General features: G+C 44.6%; 1 long non-coding RNA gene across 2 annotated transcripts; it reads right to left on the bottom strand.

Moving 5' to 3' along the window:
• Positions 1-4,824: 4,824 nt before the first annotated feature.
• LOC102405841 lies at positions 4,825-14,933 on the bottom strand. 2 transcript variants are annotated; one of them, XR_006545748.2, is made up of 3 exons: positions 14,674-14,933; positions 10,271-10,421; positions 4,825-5,153 (listed from the first exon to the last, which is right to left on the bottom strand). It is a non-coding gene; the product is annotated as an uncharacterized LOC102405841 (long non-coding RNA). The 2 variants fall into 2 exon arrangements; XR_327423.4 differs by having other exon boundaries at positions 10,271-10,336.
• Positions 14,934-22,719: the final 7,786 nt, after the last annotated feature.

The raw sequence follows: 22,719 nt of genomic DNA, 5'->3' as shown, positions 1-22,719 counted from the left end.
GAAGAATCTGGGTTTGAATTTTCTTCATGTTCTGCCACTACTCATCTATTCGCAATCAAATCCTTCTCAAATTAGCAAGAAAACATTGGTTTCTCAATTTGACACCTGAGCAAAATTTCTGACATTCACAATTTCTACTATTCAAAAAATGAAGCCGGGGGCTTTCCTGGTGGCCCAGTGGTAAAGAATCTGCCTGCCAAGGCAGGAGACACAAGTTTGAACCCTGGTCCGGAAAGATCCCCCATGCCATGGAGCAACTAAGCCCGTGCGCCAGAACCACTGAGTCTGTGCTGCAGAGCCTGGAAGCCACATCTCCTGAGACTGTGTGATGCATCTATGGAAGTCTGTGCGCTCTAGAGCCTGTGCACCTCAACAAGAGAAACCACTGCAATGAGAAGTCCACGCACAGAGAGTAGCCCTGGCTCGCCGCAACTAGAGAAAAGCCAGAGCAGCAATGAAATCCAGTACAGACCAAAATAAATAAATACAATTATTTAAAAAATTAAGTCAGATCCCAAGCAATTCAAAATGATCACTCTGCTGACTCCTTAAAATTTCTTTCCTCCAGAGAAACAGCTCCCAAGATTGATCCCAACATCCCAACCCCAAGGGCAAGTGGGAAAAAAATCTTCAGCCAAACCCCACAGAATACAAGTACGCCATAAAAGTTTTGATTTCCATTTAGAGAGAAAGCTCCAATGTTTTTATTAAGCCTGAAATGCAAGCACATTGCTACATTGAGAACAAAATCACTGCTAAGGACCCTGGAGGCTCATGCAAGATTTTTAATATGGTATTTCAAATTTAATTCAATTCAGCAAATATTTAATGAGCTCTAACAAGCTGCCAATCTTGAGCCAGGGATGGAGAAGCAACCAGTCAGCAACTGTCTGCAAGGAGCACATAATCAAAGGATGACACAAATTTAAGTGATAAGTTCTAGTGTTTTGAATAAAATATAAAGGGAAGGAAGAAGGGAGTGTGAACAATTATTTTCAAAGCTTTGTGGATTTAGACTGCATGGCTTAAAAACTGGTGCCAACTAGCATAATTAAAATATAATTAAAATATCTAATTTCATAATTAGGGATTTAAATTATAACAGTATGTAATACCCCATCTTCTTTTCGCTCATTAAGTGGTCTTTGCAGTCCTCTGTCTAAATGACACTGAATAACAGTCAGTGGGGCTACCACACTAAACAGAACACAACAAAAGCAGAGGGGCTTTTTAATGAAATTAATAGAGATAAAGTTATATTCTATTTATAGAAGAAACCCAATTGTCACCAAACAATACCCCTCTAATCAGGATTAAAATCACAATATGTGCCTTATATGCCTGAGTAGCGCCGTCCCTTTGAAATTTTTTTAGCATATTCACTGCACAAAATATTGCTAAGCAACCAAGAAACTACCAAAAGGGGAGAAACAAATAAATCCAGCTACCTGCACACGAACTAAATGCAAAAGTGTAGCACGTCAACTAAGCAGACAACCGGCTTTCGCTGTAGTTTTTTTAAGTAAAAAACTCTCAGGCAAGCAAAAGAGAGTTTCCTGAAAATCCACATAGAAAACAGAAATCCTTTAGAGGTCCTCAGGAAGAAGCTCTGTCTTTATCTCCGACTCTGGAATTCAGAGCCTCACTTCTGCCTCTACCCAGATGTGAGTTTGTTTCAGCAATCATGAAACAGAAAAGTGAAAGTGAAAGTCACTCAGTCATGTTGGACTCTGCATCCCCATGGACTATACAGGCCAGAATACTGAAGTGGGTAGCCTTTCCTTTCTCCAGGGGATCTTCCCAACCCAGGGATCGAATCCAGGTCTCCCGCATTGCGGGCAGATTCTTTAGTAGCTGAGTCCCAAGGGAAGCCCAAGAATACTGGAGCCTATCCCTTCTCCAGCAGATCTTCCTGACCCAGGAATTGAACCGGGGTTTCCTGCATTGCAGGTGGATTCTTTACCAACTGAGCTATCAGGGAAGCCCCTGAAACAGAAAACAAGATCCAAATTCAATATTTGGTTTCTTTCTACTTCATCTCATGAGCGGGAGGTGGAGGGGGTAGATTTGCTCCTTCTGTGCTCTGAGCCTCTCTCATCTCCCTCCCCACACAGGGACTCCCAGGAAATGCTCCTGCCACAGGGCCTTGACACTTTAGGGCTTCATGGCTTCACCTGTAATCCTTTCCCTGGACCTCTCCATAGCTGGCATCTTCCTACTGTTCAGGCCTCTGCTTCATCTCTTTCCTCTTTTAAATTTTATTTATTTATTATTTTTGCCTGCACTGGGCCTTAATTGTTGTGCACCCAGGCTACTCGCTGTTGCAGTGAGTGGGATTCACATTGCTGTGGCTTCCCTTATTTCAGAGCCCAGGCTCTAGGGCTTGGGCTCAGGAGTTGTGGCAAAAGGGGTTCAGTTGCCCCAAGACATGTGAAATCTCCACCAACCTGGGATCAAACCCTGGCACTGGCAGACGGATGCTTAACCACTGGACCACCAGGGAAGTCCTGCTTCATCTCTTAACAGAGCTGTCCTTCCTAGAGGATGCTTTCTGGATACATTCTCCTCCCTGCTAATGGCTATCACTTAATAATGGGGCTTACTCTTAAATCACTTTCTACCATTTGAAATTAGCCCATAGATTTCTCTACAGTTTTGTTTAGAGGCTGACCTTCCCGCTGCAGTGTAAATACCTTGAGAGTGGGACCTGGTCGGCCTTGGTTAGTGCGATATCCACATGGTCTAGAACTGAGCCTTAAACAGAGAAAGCCCTCCAGGCTCCCCACACTGCAGAAGAGAAACTGAGGCAGAGGAGTGATGTGGCTTGTTCAGAGTCACAGACTTGGAGAGGATGGCACTAGGATTCCTTCCCAGGTGGTCCTAACCAGGAAGCTGCACTGCCCCCCACTCATGCCCAAGTGGGAAGGCACTCACAGAGGAGGGAGGGTGCCAGTCTTGCTGGGCCAAGCTGGGCTCTTTCTATGACCTATGGGAGTATTAGTGTTAGTTGCTCAATCACGTTCCAACTCTTTGCAACCCCATGGACTGTAGCCCACCAGGCTCCTCTGTCCAGGGGATTCTCCAGGCAAGAATACTGGAGTTGCTTGCCATTCCCTTCTCCAGGGGATCTTCCTGACCCAGGGATCGAACCTGGGTCTCCAGCATTGCAGGCAGATTCTTTACTGTCTCAGCCACCAGAAATACACCTGCTCTCTTAGCATCAGGCTCCTAGTATATATGGGAAAGATCAGGAGTGTGGAAGCTCAATCACAACAGAAGGTGGACTCCATGACCATCCATGATATTTTAGCATTTTGATTCACTTTTGTGGTAGACAATGTCCCCCAAAAGATGCCCATCTATTAACCCCTGAAACCTGTGAATATGTTATATCCTATGGCAAAGGGATCTTTGTAGATGGAATTGATGTTAGAGACCTCAAAACAGGGAGATTTATTCTCGATTATCCCCGAGGGCATGATAAAATTTCATGGATGATTAAAAGTGGAAGAGGAAGGCGAAAGAGTCAGGTAGAGAGACACAGTAGCAGGTGAAGAGGAGGGAAAGACTGGAAGCATGGGAGGAACCCAACTCACCATGATCGGCTTTGAAGATGGAGGAAAGGGACTCTGACACAAATCATGAGAGCATCCTTTGGAAGCTGAGGACAGTGAACAGCCAGCTAGGAGACAGAGACCACAGCCCACAAGAAACAACCCGAATGAGCAAAAGCTTTACTCCGGAAGGAAAGCAGTGCTGTTGACACCTGAATGAGACTCAGATTAGACCTCTTTTTTTTTTAATAATACTTTAAAAAAATATTTATTTATTTATCTGGCTGTGTCGGGTCTCAGTTGCAGCACACATCTTTGTTGCGTCATGCAGGATCTTTCATTGTGGCGTGTGGACTCAGTAGTTGTGGCAAGCAGGCTTAGTTGCTCCGTAGCATATGGGGTCTTATTTCCCCGACCAGGGATGGAACCTGTGTCCCTTGCAGTGGAAGGCAGATTCTTAACCACTGGACCACGAGGGAAGTCTCAAGTTGGATTTCTGACCTGCAGAACTGTGAGGCAGTGAGCGTGTGCTGTGTTCAGGTGTTACGGCAGGAACAAATGACTAATGGAGATTTACAGAGAAAATACTGTTTTGCCTAGAGGACAGGGCTGGTCAAGCTTTGGGAGACTCATGAGTTACTACATGTATCTCTGTAAGAACAGCAGGGGCTGCATCAGATATGTTCATCAATGAGCTGCAACATGTTTAGTAGGTCGGGAACATTAAAAACAGACAGTGCACTGAACCCCTTCTCCTCTGAGGGCACTGCCGCAGATGGGCCACCCTGCCTTGGAGACATCCCGGGCACAGGCTTGTGTATGAAAGTGAAAGTTACTCGCTCAGTCATGTCCAACTCTTTGGAATCCCATGGACTGTAGCCTGCTAGGCTCCTCAGTCTGTGGAATTCTCCAGGCAAGAGTACTAGAGTGGGTTGCCATTTCCTCCTCCAGGGGATCTTCCCAACCCAGGGATTGAACCCAGGTCTCCTGTACTGCAGGCAGATTCTTTACTGGTTGAACCACCAAGGAAGCCCAGGCTTGTGTATAATTAACCATAACATCAAAAGAAAGCACCCCAGAGAAGGGAGCCCAATATGTCTCCTGTGAGCCCAGGCTCCTGGTATCCTGTTCTCAGAAACCATCCAGCCCAGAACCCCACAAGGATGAAAAGTTTTTAGGAATTTTTGAGATGCTGAAATAGGCAAAATTAAAATTCCAGGAACTGGAATTTCTAATCCTGTCTTACTAATGCCTCAAGAAGAGAAATGGACCTTCACCAGCTTATATTCATCAAGCCAATCCTCCCTTATCACCCCAAGCCTCCTCCTCCAGGAAGGCTCCTCTGGTTTTCCACATGGACTGCACTGTCCTCTCTCTTCTCTTTCTCAGGTCACTTGCTGTCCACATCACTTCCTCAGGGGCTTAGACAGTAGCTTGGAGGGTCAGAGAACTCCCAGTTCAGAATTTCCATCTCGATTGCAGCTGCCATGGAGGTCCTCTGCTGACTTATGCTGACAGACAAGTCTTCTTTGGTTCAGAAGAAAATTCTGATGCCTTCTATGGAAGCTCATTAGTACTGCTTCATCTCATTCTATAACTCTGAAAATAGAATGTTAAATTCTGCTATCATATCTATTTTTGGATTCATTTATTCAAAAACCACATTTTTGCCAAGGGAAGGCTATTTGTTAATTTACACATTTGCCCTCTCTCTACCTCTAAGGAATCTGTGCGTTTCATGAGGGCAAGGATTATTTATCAGAGAAAAAATAAAGAGAGAGAGAGAGAGTAGAGAGACAGTAAACAAAAGGGAGGAAGGGAAGGAAAGAAGGAAGGAGTTAAGAGAAGGGAGGGGGGAAATTAACCAGAATTTGCACATAAGAGATGGTCAGAAAAATATCTGTAAAATGAAAATCGCACTCTAACCATCTCTAGGAACTACACAGCTGGGTAGACAACCCCCAAAGGAGTCAGCGATTAACAGATTCCTTGAGTCTGAATCAGGTATCTTGGACCACTGGGGCTGACCATCAAGGATCTGACTTGGGTACATCTAAGCCTCATTTGGAGAAGGCAATGGCACCCCACTCCAGTACTCTTGCCTGGAAAATCCCATGGATGGAGGAGCCTGGTGGGCTGCAGTCCATAGGGTCGCTAAGAGTCGGATATGACTGAGCGACTTCACTTTCACTTTTCACTTTTATGCATTGGAGAAGGAAATGGCAACCCACTCCAGTGTTCTTGCCTTGAGAATCCCAGGGATGGGGGAGCCTGGTGGGCTGCCGTCTATGGGGTTGCAGAGTCGGACATGACTGAAGTGACTTAGCAGCTTAGCAAGCCTCATTTATCCTAATTTCTGATGATGAAGAAGTTGGGGGCCAGTTGGTCCAAGGGCAGCTGGTTCTCCTGGTTCTAGATATAGTTCTGGTGATGCACAGACCAGATCTTAAATAACACCAAGTCACCAAGTGAGACAGCTGTCTCCTTCAAGTTCTCCTTCAACCCTCTGTACTGAGACATCAAGGAGAAAGTCTAACCCTTCTCTAACAGCAGCTCTTCTCCTTTGAAATAGAGAGACAGCGGGCCTCCAGCCCAGGCCCTTTTGTAAGTAATGGTACCTAGGTGGAATCCAACATTCTTTCTTTGCATATGTGGTATTTATATTTACAATTATCTCTTTTTTATCACAAGCCAGTTTTCTGTTTATGGTGGTGAATGTCAAGTTTCCTTTTCAGATGAATTTATATGTTTTTTTCAAGGGAGCTGACTTAAAGACAAATGGTAAGTCACTGATTATACATGGAGTGCATATCATGGTTAAGAAGATGGCCCATCCTTGATACAGCAAGAAAACAAGACCATCAGAATGGTGGATGGCTGCCATATGGAAACATATGGAGACCTCCCTGATGGTCCAGGGGGTAAGACTTGGCCTTCCAAAGTAGGGGGTGTGGTTTCAACCCCCTGATTGGGGAGCTAAGATCCCACAGGCCTCAGGGCAAAAAAACCAAAACATTAAAAAAAAGAAGAAATACTGTAACAAATTCAATAAAGACTTTTAAAATGGTCCACATCCAAAAAAAAAAAAATCTTAAAAAAGAAGAAAAGAAACACAAGACAAAGCACATCGGTATATCTGAAATGATAACTCAGCTCTAAGGACAGACAGGAGGAAGAAACCTTTCCCAGAATTAGACAAACACTCTAAAGGCCCCATACTCATTACAGTTTTATTTGCTGTGTCCCCATTCATTCTGGTGTTGACAATCCCACATGCTTTATTTTTGGGTCAGAGTCTTACACTACTAAATTCAACTGTTCATGCAATAAATATGTATTGACCACTGAGAGGACATGTGCAAGCCCAGAGCTACACAGGTAGTTTAGGGGTGATTGGCATTCACATCTTTGTAGCCAGAATTTGGTCCTCACTCACTCCTAACCTCTCTGCCCCACTGTCCTGTGAGATTCCTCAGATCTGAAGGGTCCCTCTGTGATGGGAGGAAGAACTGTGATTAGAAGTCAGGAATGAACTTCCCCAGGATCTCTTTCAAACTTTATTGGTAACAAGACCAATCCAGTCTCAATGCAACATTGCCCAGCCCCCACCAGCACCACACACCCTCCAAACCACATGTTATGGCCAGTGCTGAAGGCTTCTCAGGACACTGTCAGATTCAGGTACTGATACTTAACCTGAAACCAATTACATGGGGTTTTTTTGTTGCTGGCAGTGGTGGTTTTTAATATTTATTTATTTGGCTGCTCCAGATCTTTAGTTGGGGCATGCGAACTCTTAGCTGCGGTATGTGGGCATTCCCTGACTAGGGATCAAACACACACTGCATCAACAGCCCATGGTCTTAGTCACTGGACCACCAGGGAAGTTCCACCAATTACATGTTTTGGAAGAAGAAATTAAATTCCCCTTGAAATGGGCAGTTCTGAAATTCAGACTGAAACAGTGATGTAACTAACATGTGAGCAGAAAATTCACGAGATAGAAAAATGGCTCACAAACATATGAAAAAGGGTTCAGACGAACTTATAATTAGACGAAGCTTAAAACAACATCAAGATACGATTTCTCACCTAACAGACTGGCAAAAATTAAAAAGCACGCCAACACATTCTGTTGGCAAGGCTGCAGGGAAACGGGCATTCTCGTGTGTGGATGGCGAGAGTCCCAGTTGGCACCATCCTTCTGGAGGGAAATTGGTAATACTTAAGAAAACTTCACATGCACTTATATTTTGACCCAGAAATTCCACTTCTAGGAAGCCACCCTGAAGATATTCCTCCAAATATACACAAAATCCATGCACACGAGTTAACTCCTTATAGCATGGTTTGTAGCTACAAAATATTGGAAATAAAAAAAAATCCTAATATAGGGGAAGGATTGAATAGCTGGTAGTGGCACATCTATAAACGAAGCATTATACAGCTATAAAAAAAGAATCGGGAAGGGGGCTTCTCTAGTGGCTCAGTGGTATAGAATCCACCTGCCAATGCAAGGGACATGGGTTTGATCCCTGGTCCGGGAAGATCCCACATGCCATAAGAAAACTAAGCCTGTGTACCACAACTACTGAGCCCACAAGCTGCAACGACTGAAGCCCACGTGCCTAGAGCCTGCGTTCCACTTGCAACAAGAGATTCCACTGCAACAAGAAACCTGAGCACTGCAACCAGAGAGTAGCCCCTGCTCATCACAACTGGAGAAGGCCTGCACACAGCAGTGAAGATCCAGTGCAACAATAAATAAATCTGAATGGTAGTGGGATGTTAACAGCAGGGTAAGCTGAGTAGTAGTGTAGGGCTAGTTATCCTTAAAACTCCTGGTATAGGACAAGAATATTTTCCATTTAAACTGAGCAGACACACAGCCAGCCAGACTTCAGACTAAAACATTCAGACTGAACCTTCAAAGTAAACCTTTAAATTCTCCTTGCATGTCAAATACAGAAAAGACAAGTAAATGTGACATAAATCTTAAATAAGCTTTGATTATGGATAGGTTTATGCCATCTCCTAAAGACTGATTTACAAGAAATTTAAGACTGTGTCCTCTCTCTCTTGAATCACATGGCACATCCCTCTGGGAATTCTAGGAGGTTTAGACTTCTGGCCCTTCATTCCTCAAGCAAAACGTAAGACAAATTTCATCTGAAAGCTTCTATGGAAAGTCATAAACATCAGCTGGCAGATCCTCCTTTTGTCACAGAGCCAGCTGACCACAAAATGCTATATCAGAATTGAGAAACACGTTATGAAGCCACAGGGACGTGTATTGATAAATGCCTCATGCCTGGACAAGCTATCCTCCCTCTGTTTAATCTCAAAATTCAGTGCAGTAGCATCAGTCTTCTTTCCATCAGTGGGTGTTACAACCGCTGTCCATGTACTGAATGAGAAATGAAGCTCTATTTGGCCCCATATTTCCTAAGATCGCTTTCACACTTGTCACTACTCTGACTAGGAACCCAGGAGAGAACTAAGTGAAGAGTTTTGGAAAGAGAGCCAGAGACCACGGTGTGCACCAGAGAGAAGCTTCTGGGTGACAATCTCCCAGCCAGGCAGTGCCAACAACGCTGGCTCTGTGGGAGGCCCAGAGAGAGCTTCAAGGGCGACACTCATGATCGTCCGGAATCCAGTGATTCACCAGCACCATGAATTCTTGATGACCAATAGTCTCCTCTCCAGCTCTATAAATCTGTCATTTCAAGAACTGTTAAATGCATGGAAACACAGGACATATGGTCTTTTGGGTGGGTCGGGGGAGGGCATTCACTTAACAGAAAACACTTGAGATCAATTCAAGTTGTTGTATAACAGTCCATTCCTATGGATGCTCTACATGTTAACTATGAACTTGTTAAAGAACATGTGGATAGTTTCCAGGTTGGGGTTATTACGAATAAAGCTGCTATCAACATTCATGTACAGGTTTTAGTGTGGATACAAGTTTTCACCTACTTGGGACAAATAAATGCCCAGGAGTGCCATTACTGGCTTGCATGGTAAATGTGTGCTTGAATTTCAAAGTGCTCAACTATTTTCCAGATTGGCTGCACCATTTTATATTCCTACCAGCATTCGTGAGAGAAGAAAACTGAACCTTCTGGACAGGAGCTGGTATCCTCATTTGGACAGGAGTTCTAATCCAATGACACAGTCTGACATATTAGAAAAGCAGGACAATTTGCCCACGATGCTTGGTCTTCCTAATCTATTTCTACAACACAGAGAAAAATCTGTTCTTTAGATCAGCTCAGGCAAATTATATACCTCACGTGGGCTTTTGACTTTCAACTAAAATTAAACTTATGCATTTGCTTTAAAAGATTTAAAACTGACATTCAGCTCAGAAATACAACTTTCTTCCAAAAGAAAAATAGTAGCCCATAATGAAGGCTAGTATGTACAATCAGCAGCCAATAAGCTTTGAATATAAATTGTTGTTGCTGTTGTTTAGTTGCTCAGCCACGTCCGACTCTTTGCAACCCCATGGACTGTAGCCCCCTAGGTTCCTCTGTCCATGGGATTTCCCAGGCAAGAATACTGGAATGGGTTACCATTTCCTCCTCTGGGGATCTTCTTAACCCAGGGATGGATTGCATCTCTGGGTCATCTCTTGCATTGGCAGGCGGATTCTTTACCATTGAGCCACCAAGGAAGCACTTGAATATAAATAATGACGCGTAACAACTCACCTGTGGATTGTGAACTTGAGCTTCTCAGAAAACACTGTGGCTTCTTCCAGGAAGGCAATCTCTGCTCTGAGGATGAGACACATCACAGGAAGAGAATTCATGGTGAGAACAATCTTTGTAAGATGTCAGTGACCTCCACGGTCTTTGACAGCTAAGTGGGAGGATGAAGGAAGGAAAAAGAAAGATGCTGTGCTATATCAAAAAGCAGCTTACAAATGAAGCTGAGAAATCTAAGCTACTTTTCATTAGATGTCATATATATGTGAAAATAATTTGTTCTGTCACTTGCAAGCACATGATTCTCCCTGGTACATGAGTAACACAGCTGCAACCTTGGAGAAAGCCTGCATACTACAGAGTGTAAGGTGGAATTTGCATGAGTGTATAATTTGCATATGTCTAAAATGTATTCGCATGGCCTATTCTATCCTCTTCTCTCTCTCTCAGAGTTCGTTATCTGAGAACAACCAGGACCCTGGACACACACATCACTTCTTTTTAAATCTCATGCCCCTTCATCTTTGGGTAAATCTGCCATGGGGTCCCGGAGAAGGCGATGGCACCCCACTCCAGTACTCTTGCCTGGAAAATCCCATGGATGGAGGAGCCTGGTAGGCTGCAGTCCGTGGGGTCGCTAAGAGCCGGACACAACTGAGCGACTTCACTTTCCCTTTTCACTTTGATGCATTGGAGAAGGAAATGGCACCCCACTCCAGTGTTCTTGCCTGGAAAATCCCAGAGACGGGGGGGCCTGGTGGGTTGCCGTCTATGGGGTCGCACAGAGTTGGACACGACTGAAGCGACTTAGCAGCAGTAGCAGCAGCCTTGGGGTCCAAGTCTCTGCCGACTTAGACGCTCAGCCCCTGAACCTCAGAGCTGGGATTCGTTAAAGTCCAGCTAGTAAAAGGGTTTGGTCAAAGTCAGTCACAGAAATTAACTCAAGGACCCTCCTGAGACACACAGCAAAGGGAAACTCGCTCCAAGGAGAAAATCTGATGCTAATGCAAGAAGCTGGGAGACCAGTACCCAGGGGCTGCCTGAGCTATCCACACGAGCCCACACGAGGAGGGAGAGAAACCCATCCAGTTCACGCAGCCTGCTCACAAGTTGAGAGGAGACCTCCCCAAGGCTGAAGGTCTCCTGTCCCGCAGTCTTAGATATGGGGCCCAGAGATTCCCCTGAAGCCTTGCCCTGAAACCAACACTCGCATCTCATTGGGCAGATTGCCGTCATGTGACCATTCCTTTCTGCAAGGGTGTCTGGGAAATGCAGTATTTTCTTCTAAGCTGGGTGTGTGTGTGTGTGTGTGTGTGTGTGTGTGTGTAAGCGCGCACATGCGCGCGCGGCAGGGGGCAGAGTGGGGGTTGCACTCAGTCGTGTCCCATTCTTTGGGACTCTATGTAGCCCACGAGGCTCCTCTGTCCACGGGATTGCTCAGGCAAGAATACTGGACTGGGTTGTCATTGCCTTCTCCAGGGCATCTTCCCCACCCAGGGATTGAATCTGAGTCTCTTGCGTCTCCTCCATTAGAAGGCAGATTCTTTACCACTAGCTGCTACCTGGGAAGCTGGGTGTACTGATAGGCAAACACTATGTGGATGCTATAAGTAAAGAAGAGAGGAAGATGGTTACAGGTAAAGTAACTGTTGGGCCTTCCTGGTGGCTCAGCAGTAAAGAATCTGCCTATAAAGCAGGAGACCACCTGCAATGCAGGAGAGGAGGGTTCAATCCCCGGTGAGGAAGATTCCCTGGAGAAGAAAATGGCAACCCACTCCAGTATTCTTGGGAAAATATTCTGGGAAATTAACAAACAACCCTACTAGGAGGTAATCTAGGAGCCTTACTAGTTTAAAATGGCTCCCCGTTAGCAGCAGGGAGAAACGGAGAACAATTTTGCTTTTCATTATATGCCTTTCTGGATAATTGATGTTTGACGCTAAATAAATCTCATGTAGTCCCATGAGCTGAGAGAACTTAGCAATACTTCCATTCAATGTGCAGTTTCAACATGCAGTTTCCTCCCTCTTGCCCCCGTTTGATAATTACACTTGACATATTTGTTCTAGTTACCCAGTAATTTTCTCTGATCTGGACTCCTGGTTGACTTGAAATAGAATTTCTCAAAGTGTTTCTTTTTTTCTATACTGTCTCCTTGAATAAAAATATCTATCTGCAGTGGAAATGTGTGCGTTGGGGGCGGGGGGCAGTAGCATTAGAATAGTGATGAAGAAATAACTTTCTCAAGATGAGGACTCTTGTCACAGAGTGTTGGCTGGCCCGGTTGTGGAGTGACTCTTTCAAATAGCAGATCTTAGAAGACTGTTTTACCTGACGTTGGCACCTTATTTTATTTTATTTTTTTCATGTAAGGGCCTGCTTTATTGAGGATAAATTTCAGGGACACTACACGGTCCATTTTGTTTAAACAGCTTACAAAAATCCATTCTTTTCATATGAGGATGTCAGTTTCTAGAGTCTGCAAGTATGGAGTCAGAATTACTCCTGAAAAGTACCCTACATTGCCCATAAAAAACAGAATGATTTCACCTCTTAGTAGATTCAAAATAGCCAGTTTTTTCTCAAGTGTTGGGTCAGACTGTTGTTTCTTTGGCCCATCTGTATATGAACCCGAGTTTCAGCACATTAAAAACAAAACAAAAATGATATACATACACACACACATAACACGTGCACAACACTCATAGATTGAAACCCGTTTCAAGACTAGACTGACAGAAGGAGAATTTCAAGTTTCAAAGAGAATGGATTTCTCTTGAATTTCAATTGTGCATAAGAACTTCTGAAAAGCAAATGAAACTTTTTAACATCAGTTGGCAGTGTGTCTATGTTTCTGTCCTAGTGCTTCAAGCCCAGCTTAAAGAGTCTCAGGAAAGAGAGAAAAAAAGATTCCCATTAAGTTGAATTTGGCTTTTTGACCATCAGGTTGCACACGGGCTAGAGTGGAACCTGGGCCCGGAAGCAAGACTCAGAGATGCCCTGGACCCACAGACAGTTTCACTCATGTGGCCCCGAAGACCCTGCACTCCAGGGCTGCTGCTGTTGCTGCTAAGTCGCTTCAGTCGTGTCCAACACTGTGCGACCCCATAGACAGCAGCCCACCAGGCTCCCTGATCCCTGGGATTCTCCAGGCAAGAACACTGGAGTGGGTTGCCATTTCCTTCTCCAATGTATCAAAGTGAAAAGTGAAAGTGAAGTCGCTCAGCCGTGTCTGACTCTTAGCGACCCCATGGACTGCAGCCTACCAGGCTCCTCCATCCATGGGATTTTCCAGGCAAGAGTACTGGAGTGGGGTGCCATTGCCTTCTCTGCACTCCAGGGCAGGAGGCAAGAAAAACACATTTTCGCTTTTTGAACTCCTGCACCCCAGGACCCTGGCAGAAGTGTGCCCGACCCAGAGGGGCTAAGGCCTGGCTCCTAGCTGGTCCCTAGAGCCACCGAAGCCAGTGCTGAGCAAGAAAGGGCGCTTGATGCCAGCTGTACCTGAAGTTTGAAGATCACTCTCCCCGCCCCACCTGCCTAATCTGCACGGTGACCTCAGCCCCAAGGTGCGGTATGAAAATAACAATGGTGTATTTCCAACTGGTCGGCTAGCCAATGCTCCAGGCTTTGGGCTGTGTCAGAGGTCCCATGATTCTACTCCAAGAGGCAGTGCATTCCCCTTGTGGACAGAGAACTGGGGTGAAAGGTTTCAGGTATGGGACCCCTGGGAAGCCCTGTTCTGTTGCAGCAGCCACCAGCGTCTTTGGGCCCGACCAGCTCCTACCTGCAACTCCTAAATTACATCGGACCAAATCTGGGGTGTCAGGAGGAGTCCCCGAATTCTGCCAAGCTCGGGTTTGAAGTAGCTGAGTTGTGAGCGCGCCTTCCTCAGTGATCCAAGAGCTGCTCTAGGACCTGGGGTTGGACGCAAGGGGTGCAAAAAGCCAGGCTCTCCCCCTGTGCTCCGAACTCCCAGTTTGACAAGCTAAGGGTGCAGATAGGGGGTAGGGGCGCTAGATGAGACCCCAAGCTTTGCGGAAAAGGATTTCACATAATCGGACCCCACTTCCCGGATCCTAAGTGCTAAAATGTGTTCAATGTGGGGTGGAGGTAGACCCCGGGGAAACCCGAGCAGGATACAGTTAAATGCGCTCCCTCGGCCACGCCCCCTCCTCACTTCAGGGAACAGAACATGGTCCGATTCCAGGTGCATCAGATGGTTTCATGTTACAGATCCTAGAAGGACCAAATTTGCCCCCATTCCCCACCTGCCTGCCCCAGGGTCTGCCCACCCAGGGAACTGGCCCCACAGAGGCGGAGGCGCTGCTGGTGGCGTCAGCGCCCTCTAGGTTTCCTCAACAAATTCCAAATTCTGGAAACAGACGCCGCCGCCGCCTCCTTACCTCTGTCCTGCAGTGCACCCCGCACAGCCCCGGGGCCCTGTGTTTGGAGCGCATCCTGCAGCCCTCGGGTTCATGCCGCCGGCCAGAGGCTTCCCCTGACCCCGAATCGACATGGGCAGCCGAATTGGGCGGGTCCGGCTGGTTCTCCGAAGGTCAAGCCGGATCCCTGCTGAGTGGTCCTAGTCCCGGCGGCTTTGGCCCTGGAGGCTGTCGGCGCCGGGAACCCACAACTTTTCTCCACCTTCTGTGGCCTCACGCTGTCTGAGATCCGTCAGAGTTTCAGCTCCGCCCCACCACGCCCCCGACCCGGTCCCGCCCCTCTATGGCCATGCCCCGGCCACGCCCACGAATGAACGGTCCTGGACCCACTTCATCCGAGGTGCAAGTTGAAAGTGTGCCCACCCGAAGGAGAGCTTCCCTCTAGGGCGCTTTGGGAGACAACGTGAAGGAGAGAGAGGACGTTCAGTTCTCTTTTCTGCTGCTAAACCCTACTTTATTCATCCCTTTGTCTTACGTTTCTGAGGCATAGATAGCCCTGATAAGTTCTGATCCGGTTCTCCAAGTCACTGCGGGAGAGGGAAAGTGGGGAGGATGGTGGACACTGGCCTCGAGATGTTCAGATGTCTGGAATTAGAATGGGGTAATATCTACTATTGCGGGCAGGAATCCCTCAGAAGAAATGGAGTAGCCAAAATGTTCAACAAAAGAGTCCAAAAGGCAGTACTTGGATGCAATTTCAAAAACGACAGAATGATCTCTGTTCGTTTCCAAGGCAAACCATTCAATATCACAGTAATCCAAGTCTATGCCCCAACCAGTAACGCTGAAGAAGCTGAAATTGAACGGTTCTATGAAGACCTACAAGACCTTTTAGAACTAACACCCAAAAAAGATGTCCTTTTCATTATAGGGGACTGGAATGCAAAAGTAGGAAGTCAAGAAACACCTGGAGTAACAGGCAAATTTGGCCTTGGAATACGGAATGAAGCAGGGCAAAGACTAATAGAGTTTTGCCAAGAAAATGCACTGGTCATAACAAATACCCTCTTCCAACAACACAAGAGAAGACTCTATACATGGACATCACCAGATGGTCAACACCGAAATCAGATTGATTATATTCTTTGCAGCCAAAGATGGAGAAGCTCTATACAGTCAACAAAAGCAAGACCAGGAGCTGACTGTGGCTCAGACCATGAACTCCTTATTGCCAAATTCAGACTGAAATTGAAAAAAGTAGGGAAAACCACTAGACCATTCAGGTATGACCTAAATCAAATCCCTTATGATTATACAGTGGAAGTGAGAAATAGACTTAAGGGCCTAGATCTGATAGATAGAGTGCCTGATGAACTATGGACTGAGGTTCGTGACATTGTACAGGAGACAGGGATCAAGACCATCCCCATGGAAAAGAAATGCAAAAAAGCAAAATGGCTGTCTGAGGAGGCCTTACAAGTAGCTGTGAAAAGAAGAGAAGCGAAAAGCAAAGGAGAAAAGGAAAGATATAAACATCTGAATGCAGAGTTCCAAAGAATAGCAAGAAGAGATAAGAAAGCCTTCTTCAGCAATCAATGCAAAGAAATAGAGGAAAACAATAGAATGGGAAAGACTAGAGATTTCTTCAAGAAAATCAGAGATACCAAAGGAACATTTCATGCAAAGATGGGCTCGATAAAGGACAGAAATGGTATGGACCTAACAGAAGCAGAAGATATTAAGAAGAGATGGCAAGAATACACAGAAGAACTGTACAAAAAGATCTTCATGACCCAGATAATCACGATGGTGTGATCACTCACCTAGAGCCAGACATCCTGGAATGTGAAGTCAAGTGGGCCTTAGAAAGCATCATTATGAACAAAGCTAGTGGAGGTGATGGAATTCCAGTTGAGCTATTCCAAATCCTGAAAGATGATGCCGTGAAAGTGCTGCACTCACTATGCCAGCAAATTTGGAAAACTCAGCAGTGGCCACAGGACTGGAAAAAGTCAGTTTTCATTCCAATCCCAAAGAAAGGCAATGCCAAAGAATGCTCAAACTACCACACAATTGCACTCATCTCACATGCCAGTAAAGTAATGCTCAAAATTCTCCAAGCCAGGCTTCAGCAATATGTGAACCGTGAACTTCCTAATGTTCAAGCTGGTTTTAGAAAAGGCAGAGGAACCAGAGATCAAATTGCCAACATCCACTGGATCATGGAAAAAGCAAGAGAGTTCCAGAAAAGCATCTATTTCTGCTTTAATGACTGTGCCAAAGCCTTTGACTGTGTGGATCACAATAAACTGTGGAAAATTCTGAAAGAGAGGGGAATACCAGACCACCTGACCTGCCTCTTGAGAAATCTGTATGCAGGTCAGGAAGCAACAGTTAGAACTGGACATGGAACAACAGACTGGTTTCAAATAGGAAAAGGAGTTCATCAAGGCTGTATATTGTCACCCTGTTTATTTAACTTATATGCAGAGTACATCATGAGAAATGCTGGACTGGAAGAAACACAAGCTGGAATCAAGATTGCCGGGAGAAATATCAATCACCTCAAATATGCAGATGACACCACCCTTATGGCAGAAAGTGAAGAGGAACTAAAAAGCCTCTTGATGAAAGTGAAAGTGGAGAGTGAAAAAGTTGGCTTAAAGCTCAACATTCAGAAAACGAAGATCATGGCATCCGGTCCCATCACTTGATGGGAAATAGATGGGAAAACAGTGGAAACAGTGTCAGACTTTATTTTGTGGGGCTCCAAAATCACAGCAGATCGTGATTGCAGCCATGAAATTAAAAGACGCTTACTCCTGGGAAGAAAAGTTATGACCAGATAGCATATTCAAAAGCAGAGACATTACTTTGCCAACAAAGGTCTGTCTAGGCAAGGCTATGGTTTTTCCAGTGGTCATTTGTGGATGTGAGAGTTGGACTGTGAAGAAAGTTGAGTGCCGAAGAATTGATGCTTTTGAACTGTGGAGTTGGAGAAGACTCTTGAGAGTCCCTTGGACTGCAAGGAGATCCATCCAGTCCATTCTAAAGGAGGTCAGTCCTGGATGTTCTTTGGAAGGACTGATGCTGAAGCTGAAACTCCAATACTTTAGCCATCTCATGTGAAGAGTTGACCCATTGGAAAAGACCCTGATCCTGGCAGGGATTGGGGGCAAGAGGAGAAGGGGACAACAGAGGATGAGATGGTTGGATGGCATCACTGACTCGATGGATGTGAGTTTTAGTGAACTCCGAGAGTTGGTGATGGACAGGGAGGCCTGGCATGCTGCGATTCATGGGGTGGTAATGAGTTGGACACGACTGAGTGACTGAACTGAACTGAACTGACGCAGCACTGAGAAATTGTGGCTTCCTCAGGAAGGGGGCTGGACGGTTGAGATTGGAGAGAAAGGAGTCTGCTTGGCCTGGAGAAGAGAGGCTTTTCAACCAAAAAGGTTAACTGTAAAATACTGATTCTTATAGTCCTAGATGTGAGCAGAGAATTAACTTTTAAATACATTATGGTGATTCTCCAGTTTCCCACTTCATACTGCTAATTCACAATGCATCCCTTTCCCAACACCTGCCCCCCTCCCTGGCAACCACAAGTCTATTGTCCATCTTTGAGTCTGCCTCTTTTTCAGATATGTTCCTTTGTGTCATATTTTAGATTCCATATATAAGGGATATTATGTGATATTTGTCTGATTTACTTCCCTTTGTATGATCATCTCTAGGTGCATCCATGTTACTGCAAATGGCATTATTTCATTCTTTTTGTGGCTGAATAATAGTCCATTGTGTGTATATATATTATATATGCCACATTTTCTTTATCTTTCCTCTGCTGATGGACAGTTAGGTAGTTTCCTCGGCTCAGCTATTGTAATAGTGCTGCTGTGAACATAGGAGTGCATATATTTGTTTGAATTATAGTCTTTGGAACATGTTTAAAATCATAAAGTCTATTTAAGCCCCTCAAAATCACTGGGAAATGGGAAATAAAATGTATTCCATTATTGCAGACTGAGGGATTGGCTTTCCCTCCTGTCAGGAAATACAATTTTTAAGAAGCCAGAAAAAATGTGCCTCTCTCTCTTACTCCCTGATCTACTTTCGTTTTGCAGGTTCATGATTTACTACTCTCTATATTTGTTATTTCTTTCCTTTATACGTTGAATGTCACCCTCCCAACTGGAAGGCAAATTCAGATTCTGGATTAAAATGCAATGAGCTTGGACTTCACTGATGGTCCAGTGGTTAAGAATCTGCATGCCAATGCAGGGAACACAGGTTCAGTCCCTGGTGTGGGATGATCCCATGTGCCACAGGGCAACTAAGCCCATGCGCCACAACTACTGAGCCTGTGAGCCCTGGAGTCCACGGTCTACAGCAGTCTCAACTAGAGAGTAGCCCTTGCTGGCCACAACTAGAGAATAGGCCCTGCTGGCCACAGCTAGAGAATGCTGGCACACGGCAACGAAGACCCAATGCAGCCAAAAGTAATTAACTAAAAAAAAAAATTTTTTTAATGCATTGAACTTATAATCAGGGAGGTCTCATTCTGTCGAGTGTCACATAGTGACACTCCCTCATGTGTGGATAAAGGCTTCTGTCCCCCCAGTCTATCTGTCCTTCTTATGAGCCATTATAATTCATTTAATCCTTACAACAACCTTATGGGATTGCTATTTGTATGGTCTCTTCTTAAAGTTGAAGAATTTAGATACAATGTAATGGCTTTTACTGAGTATTTTCTAACAGGCAATTTACCATCTATACCTTATTTATGTTTTTGGTTATTTGCTTTTGTTCTATTTTCAACTAATCTCTTCCTTGCCTCCCATTGAAAATGTAAGCTCCCAGTGGATGGCATTCTATCTCCTCACCCCTGAATTATCAACAACTGAAACAGTGCTTACACCGGAGTCAAATGGGCTTCCCTGGTGGCTCAGACAGTAAAGAATCAGGCTGCAATTCACAAGACCCGGGTTTGATCTCTAGGTGGGGAGAATTGCCTGGAGAAGGACATGTCAACTCACTCCAGTTTTCTTGCCTGGAGAATTTCATGGACAGAGGAACCTGGAGGACTATAGTCCATGGGGTCGCAAAGAGCTGGACATGACTGAGCAACTAACACCTTCACTTTGACTCATTTTACCAATGAGGGAAGCTAGATTGAGAAGTGACAAGCAAAAAATCACCTACTGGTTATAAAAGTAATGATAATACTTATTCAGTGCTTGCTTAAGGTACTATTCTAAATATAGTACTTGAGTTAAGCCAGATAGAGCTCATAAACACCCAGGTGCATATGCTCTTATTACACCAATTACAGGCCAGCAACTAAGATTTAAGATGGTTGAGTAAGTTACCCTGAATCACACTGATAATGCCTGGTGGAGCTGGCAATCAGACTGAAGTAGTAGGCTGCCTCCAGAGACCACGTTCATAACCCCCTCAAAGACTTACATGTGCTAAGAAGTGTCTGGAAATCATACTTGTTCATTACACTACGCATCTTGATTACACTAGTCTGTGTTGACGCTCCCCTTCCCAGGTCAACCCTTCTGTGTCTGGTCTTGCCAACTTGATTTTTTCTACCTTGAACAGAAAGAGACGCATTGATTTATCACTCCTACTGATCAGTGCAGGAAAGCACCCCAAAGTTAGCTGGAATTGAAATCTACTCTGAAGTCAGCCTCAGTGGACATCACCATCCCCAGGGGGGCAGCTCACCCAGCTTCCCAGGATAAGATGTGGGCAGCTTTTGCCTGTTCAGTCAACTTTTGTGATTGATGCCCAGTCGCCCATGCCTGGTCATTAGCCTGTTCCCTCTTGATCTCTGTTTTGAAGCATAGCTCTTGGCAGGTTATCAGCAGCCTGGATGGTCTGCTCAGATCCTTCCACTCTGAGTTCAACAGCAGAAAACCACCCATTTAGCCATTTAGTGTCCAAATGTGCATAATAGGGTTCAGATTTGCTTACGAATGGAATTAGTTAATTCATCACCCTGTCAGTCTTTTTATCCAGTTTGCACACATTACAATCAGAGCTAATACTCAAATTCTCCCTCTTCTGAGCTGGTTTTACACGTATTAATCCATTTAATTCTCCCCACAACACTATCAGGTTACTATAATTTCTAATTCTTTTTGAAAGTGAAGGGATGTAGACACAGATGTTTAGTTTATAAAAACCAGTTGTTAGAACACTTGGGATTCAAACTCAGGCAAGTGGGCTGTAGACTCCACATTTCAAAACATATCACTAGTTTGCCCCTCTCTGTAACAGTAAGTCCCCTCATACGAACCTTCAAGTTGCAAACTTTCAAAAATGTGAGTGTGCATTGGCTTGTCCAATCACTTTAAGTTAGCTCATGTGTCTGGTACACATTGTTCTGTGTGTGCATCTTCTATGAGAGGTTGTGCTTTTGTGTACTTTACAGTAATCTATAGAGGACAGTAGTATAGAATCTATATAGATAGGATTGAACCCAGCAAGGGATCAGAACCTGTGACATCAACATCAGGCGTGAGTGAAATCACAGCTTGCCCTCCATCTCCTATTGCTGATGATCCTTCAGCTCTACCATCTCCCACCCTCTCTCCCTCTTCCAGGGAGTAACTCTTCTTGACTGTTCACTGGATGCCAACCCCTGAGGCTAGCTGTTGTACTGTAATACTGTACTCTTCAAGGTCTTATACTGTAAAATTAAGTGTTTTATTTCTTGCATTTGTTTTGTGTGTATTATTTGTGTGAAAAGAATTATAAACCTATTTATAATACTTATTATTATACCACCTTATAGTACTTTATCATTATAACACCCTATTCATTCAATACTATATAGCCAATTGTGTTAGTTGGGTAACTAGGCTAACTTTGTTGGACGTACAAACAAGTTGGACTTATGAACGAAGTCTTGGAATGGAACACGTCAGTATGTAGGGAACTTACTGTACTTCCTTAAAAATATGGCATCTGAGTTGGGAAAAACTCTCTTCCGCATTTTCCTTTATTCTCACATTCACTGAATTCTTCTGGCCACAAGATGTATGGGTTTTCCCCACCAAGCAACTTTCTAGTTCTCTGGGAACACCAAGCAGATGTCGTAGTCAACTGGGAAAAAAAATGCACAACCTGGAAGTTGAGAATTACGTTTTATTTGGCCGACAAAACTGAGGACTTAAGCTAAGGAGATGTCCTCTCTGATAGCTCTGAGGGACTGCTCTGAAGAGGTAAGGGAGGCGCGAGGATATATAGGAATTTCTGCAATAAAAAACATGATGACTATCAAAAGATTACTGCTAATTAGAGGAAAAGCAGATAATTCAAGTTAATGAATTTAGCACTTTTCTATATATGGGAAAATGCAAGAGTCTGAGCTTGCTGGAATCATTCCTTTGATATGCAACTGAGTTATCTAGGGCCAGTATCCTGCTTTTCTCTGTCTGGAATCCCCTTAGGGTGCTCAGTCTGAGGCTGTGGTAGTCACAGGATTCTTTATTTACTGATATGGCAGGTGACAATTTTCACCCACATCTAGGATTCAGTTCAACTCAGACACTACTTACCTGGAAGTAGAATCATAACCCAGGTGGAAAGGGCTCAGTCCACGAAACCACCCCAACTTCAAGATGCCAATCACCAGTCCAGATTGTCACCTGTGTTTCTGACCAACCAGCTATAAAACAGAGATTCCCACAACCCCCTCCATAGATTCAGTAGTTTTCTAGTGTGAATGATAGAACTCAAGAAAAAAGTTCACTTATCAAACTACCAGTTTTTATAAAAGGATATTGTAAGCGCATTTTTCCCAGAGCGCCCAGAAAAAGACACAGTCCTGCAGAGACTTCAGTTTCAACCCTGTGAGACTGAGTGGAGGAACCAGCCAAGCCTACCAGACTCCTGACTTTACAAAGCCGTGCAGTAGTAAATCCATGTAGCTTTAAGTACATACATTTACAAGGGTTTGTGACAGCAACATCAGAGAGCAAAAACCCTCCCTCACAAGATGCTGTCTTTTATTTTATTTTATTTTATTTTGGCTGTGCTGAGTGT

Source organism: Bubalus bubalis, chromosome 17, assembly GCF_019923935.1.
Source record: "Bubalus bubalis isolate 160015118507 breed Murrah chromosome 17, NDDB_SH_1, whole genome shotgun sequence".
Taxonomy (NCBI): Eukaryota; Metazoa; Chordata; class Mammalia; order Artiodactyla; family Bovidae; genus Bubalus; species Bubalus bubalis.
The sequence above is the reverse complement of the archived record's forward strand: the minus strand, read 5'-3'. Positions and strand labels throughout refer to the sequence as shown.